This window comes from Onychomys torridus, unplaced genomic scaffold (genome assembly GCF_903995425.1).
Source record: "Onychomys torridus unplaced genomic scaffold, mOncTor1.1, whole genome shotgun sequence".
NCBI lineage: Eukaryota > Metazoa > Chordata > Mammalia > Rodentia > Cricetidae > Onychomys > Onychomys torridus.
Window position 1 is genome coordinate 12,108 of NW_023412469.1, and position 5,452 is coordinate 17,559.

The 5,452-nt window shown below is 48.1% G+C and overlaps 1 pseudogene; it reads right to left on the minus strand.

Moving 5' to 3' along the window:
* Positions 1-4,367: 4,367 nt before the first annotated feature.
* Positions 4,368-5,114, minus strand: LOC118575672 (annotated as a pseudogene).
* Between the last annotated feature and the right edge of the window lie 338 nt (positions 5,115-5,452).

Consider the following 5,452-nt stretch of genomic DNA (forward strand, 5'->3'; position numbering starts at 1 on the left):
ATTACATGGTGACAAGGCCTCAGTACAGCCCAGCCTGAAGCTGGCACACAAAGCTTCAGAGACTGCACACATCCTAAATATCCATACAGAGATGGAAGAACAGAGAGGTCCACATCCCTGTCCCAAGTGTCTTTCACAAAATCTGGAGCAGGATTCTACTGTGACTGATGGAGTGTAATGTCTTCTGGGTGATTGGACATAGAATACATGGATCAAGGCAGGGGGAAAGGGACAGCATTAGTGTCCCATGAGAATGAGTTTCTTTTCTTCTTGGCATGTAGGGCTTGAGGACACCCTCAGCACTTCTTTCTTGATCATCCGATGCTTTGGATGGCTATCCTAGTATCTTCTGCCCTTGAGAATGGAGTGAGTTCCCTGTGGAGACTCCTGTGGCACTGCAATCAAAATGACTTCTTGGTTTTCCTGGTGTCCCATGGACTAGACATGCAGCAGGCGATACTAAGCATGCAGACATTCACCTGGAGATACTGGTTTCCAGACCCAGCTGAGGCCCGACTCTGTGCTATCAGAATACAGGGCAGAATTCCGTACTGCTTGTCTGTCCATCTGAACTACAGGGAGATCTCAAGGTGGCCTCTTAGAGACTTGAACACAGTCCTTCTGCCAGACACCAGATCACCACATTAGATACCTTCTGGACATTTGGTCCCTATGCATAATGGCCTCACATCTCTTCTCCATCCATTGCTTAGGTGAGAGAGTTGACCTTGGTTTTCCACTCAAGTCTTGTTCTAGTCAGGCATGACCCTCAGCAACAGTGAACCACCTGCCTTTTAGTCAGAGATCCCACAATTGACAACACAATGCCCAGGAAATGCAAGGATCTAGGTCACAAGGCTGCCATGAAAATATCAATGGAATCGCTCCTCCAGGCTCCTCAGATGTGAAGACTGAGGATCTGAAAGCTGATGGATGTTTTGTAAGCTACCATTGCCCTTTGAGGCCATGTTTCTGGAATGCCACGCTGGAGAGTCCTGTGATATTGCAGACATCTCATCTAGACTGGGTACCTTAGGTATGCAGGAAGTGGGATCCAGCTCAGCCTCCCACAGTTGGCCACTTCAACATGACATCAGGCCTCACAGGGCTTGACACACTCTGCCTGTCCACTTGAACTGTAGAGGGACATTGAAGTGACCCTCTTGGCTTAATGATAGTTACTCTGTCAGGCCCTAGAACTCCAAGCAGAGTCTTCTATATGAACCTCTGTTCCCTGTGCACAGTAGCTCCACAACACCACCAATCAACCCAACTCTGATCACAGTCTTTTCTTGTATCTTGTTAGTTTAGTTATATCAGAAACCACCTGAGTATGTTCCAACAGGATTACATCCTGGAGACGTATGATAAGTGCAAAAGTTTAATCCAGCTGGTGTAGAAATACATCTGAACACCCCATTGGACCCTACAAAACAAGCATATACATTTCTGATTATTCCAATGAAAAGGCAGAATTAAAAATGTAAAGCACATATGCACTCTCCCATACCTGAGTACCCAATTCCTCACTGGTCTCTGCACCCTGCCTCTTTCAGGGTAGCCACATTATGTTGAACACAGGATGGGCTTATGTGATTGAAACAGCATATTTTTGACAGGCAAGTCATGATTCCCTTGTGTAGTCTCTTGAAGCACCCCATGTTAAGAGCATGGACCCTCAGATTTCTCACATTTGGGAATAAAGGGTGGATATGAAAAGACAGGACCTCTTCTCAGGCGGCCCTTTGTCAAGCCACATCTTCAGAGAATTCTAGGTCTAGGCATTGAAAAGAATGAACTGTCACTCTGGGCAGTGGCAGACAGGAGAAGAGAGAGCGCCACACCCTGTTTACCTCCCTGCTAGAGATGGTTGTGATGATGCAGACGAGGTTGTCTGACTGAGCAACTGTGACCTCCTGTCCTGCAGACAGAGATCATGGCCTGCCAGGTGGCCACATGCACCAGGAGTTGTGAGGGAGGAGGGAGAGGATAGAAAAGCTCAAGATGAGAAGGACAGGAGTCCCAGGTTCCTTGAACATAAGCCAGCCCATCATTGCTGAGGCCCTGACACTGAAGAGAGACTTCCTGAAGGAAGATATGGGAACACAGGGGAATTTCCTGAAGGAAGATGTGGGAACACAGGGGAACTGCCCACATGGAGAGTCTCAGGGGCAAAGTGCTCAGATGAGAGCCCAGCAGATAGTGCACAGGTGACATTGTGATTGGCTGTCCCCATGCTACTGGCTAATGAGGCCCACACTAGGGTTAGTCAATGGCCATTCATAAAAGACAAGGTCATTGAAGATGGAACCAGAGAACGCTGAATCTTCAGGCTAGTGAATGATCACAAGGACTTTACTGGTGTAGATCCAGGTGCCTTGTACACAGGATTACATATTGGCACAAGGGCTTCTGCTTTACATGGTAACAAAGCCCCAACTCAGCCCAGCCTGGAGCTGGCACATATGACCTTCCAGAGACTGCACACATCCTAAATATCCATACAGACATGGAAGAACAGAGAGGTCCACATCCCTGTCCCAAGTGTCTTCCAAAAATTCTGGAGCAGGGTTCTACTGTGTCTGTTGGAAGGAAATGTCTTCTGGGTGATTGGATGTAGAATACATGGAGCAAGGGAGGGGGAAAGGGACAGCATTAGTGCCCCATGAGAATGAGTTTCTTTTCTTCTTGGCATGTAGGGCTGAAGACACCCTCATTGCTTCTTGCCTGATCAGCAGATGCTTTGGATGGCTATCCCAGTATATTCTGCCCTTGAGAATGGAGTTAGTTCCCTTTGGAGACTCCTGTGGCACTGCAATCAAAATGACTTCTTGGTTTGCCCAATGATTCATGAACTGAACATGAAGCCGAAGATACTAACCATCCAGACTTTCATCTGCAGATTCTGGTGTCCAGACACAGCTTATGCTCCACTCTGTGCTATCATCATCCAGGTCAGAGCTCAGTACTACTTTTCTGTTCCAGGGAACTTCAAGAAGATCTTGAGGTGGCCCCTTAGAACCTTGAGCATAATCCCTCTGCCAGCCACCAGATCATCACATTAGATTCCATCTGGGCATTTCGTCCCTATGCATAATGGCCTCACATCCCTTCTCCATCTCTTGCTAATGTGAGAGACTTGACCTTGGTTTTCCACTCAAGTCTTGTTCTAGTCAGGCATGACCCTCAGCAATAGTGAACCACCTGCCTTTTAGTCAGAGATCCCAGAATTGAGAACACAATGCCCAGGCTAAGCTAGGTTCTAGGTCTCATGGCTGCCATGAAAATATCAGTAAAATCCCTCCTCCAGGCTTCGCAGATGTGAAGACTGAGGATCTGAAAGCTGATGGATGTTTTGTAAGTAACCACCTCCCTTTGAGGTCATGCTCCTGGAATGCCCCGCTGGAGAGTCCTGTGATATTGCAGACATCTGGTCTAGATTCGATGTCCAGACGATGTAGGAAGTGGGATCCAGCCCAGGTTCCCACAGTTGGCCTCTTCCATGTGACAACAGGCCTCATAGGTCTTGACACACTATGCATGTCCAGTTGAACTGTAGGGGACATTGAAGTTGCCCTGTGGGCTTTGACCATAGTCACTCTGCCAGGCCCTAGAACTCCAAGCAGTGTCTTCTATGTGAACATCTGTTCCCTCTGGACAACAGCTCCACATCACAACACCCCCTTCAACCCCACTCTGATCACAAACTTTTCCTGTTTCCTGTTAGTTCTGTAACATTGGACACAACCTGAGTATGTTCCAGCAGGATGTCTTTCTGAGGAGGAATGAAAAGTGGTAGAGTTTAATCCAGGTGGTGTAGAAATACGTGTGAACACCCTATTGGTCCCCACAAAACAAGCATACACATTTCTGATTTTTCTGGTGGAAAGGCAGAGAAAATAAATGCGAAGCATATATGGACCCTCTCATATCTGTGTGCCCAATTCCTTATTTGGCTCTTCACCCTTCCTCTCTCAGGGGAGCCACTCTGTTGTTGAACATAGTCCTGCCTTGTGTCTTTAGCCCCCCTGAGAATCAGCATAATCTTGAGAGGTAGGACCTGATTGTCTTACAGAGTCTCCGGAAGCACCCGCTGCTCTGAGGTGGCAATTCATTTTCCATTTCTGAGTCTGTGGCATGTGACGGGATAGATTCCACGTCTGAAATGCTGATGCAGACACTTGAGCAAGTTGCAGCTGTGGATAGGGGGCCATAGCTGGAAGTCCAGCTCTTCTTCATGGGACAACATGCAGGCATGGAGGCGCTTCTGGCTACCTTCTGCCCTGGTGCTGTTGGCACAACAAGCAGGTTCTGTTGTGAGAGCTGGGTGTGGAAGAGACCAAGGGTGGGCTCACTGGCCCTCCGTTTTATGTGAGGAGCAGAATAGAGGGATATTCTGGGGATGCAACTCCAGTGTCCACAGGCTTGACTGAGGTGGGGTAGCCAAGCTGAAGCTGCAGCCCCTTACGTGCCTGTTCCTGGATTATTAGGTATGTCCCCATCAACTCATTGAATTTGTTATTCCTCAGGGACTCCAAAATGTCTTTCATGTTAAACCCAAGGTCAGAGAGTGTGCCTAGGACATTTGGATCTAAAAATGTCTCCTGTGGGATGTGTTCTTCACACTTCATGACCCATGGATGTTGCTGAAGGTCTTCAATGCAGGACCTCCTCTATGGGGCAACTGTCAACATTTGGTGAATTAGGTTTTCCAGTTGCCCAGACACATGATCTGGAATGTTGTAGGTGCCTGTGATTATGTTCCCCTCTATCTCTTCCATGGTATTTCCTTGGAAGGGGTGGTACCCAGTGGTGATATAATAGAGCAGCACACCCAGACTCCACACATCTGACTTCTTCCCATCATAGCCCTCTCCCAGTACTTGTTCTGGGGCATTGAAGGTCCAGGTCCCACATTGTTCTTGCAGTAGAGTTCCAGCTCTCCACCTGGTGGCCAGAACAAAGTGTGTCAGCTTCATGTTGCCCTCTGCATCTAAGAGGATGTTTTCGGGCTTCAGGTCTCAATGGACGATGTTAAGGTCATGGCAGTACTTGATGGCTGTCAGGATCTGCCCGAGTATTTCTTTAGCTTGCAAATTCCAGACAAAGCCCATCACTGAGGATAGTCAGGGTAGGAACTCAAGCAGGAGCAGAGACAAGCATCATGGGGGAAAGTTATGCACCTGTTCTCCATGACTTGCTCAGCTTGCTTTCTCATATGACTCAGGACCACTGCCCAAGGCTGGCACCGTCCACAGTGGGCAGGAAGGGCCTCATCAGGGTTTCAGAAAGTGGCCCAAGGACATGCCCACAGGACAAAATGGTGAAAGGAATTTCCGAGTTTCTTCTCCCTTGTGGACTCTTGTGTCAAGTTGACAGAACCCAGCCAGGATTCTTGCCTTTTTTTATGCCAGTGTCTCAAGACCACCACAGAGCCAATGCTGAGCAAGTA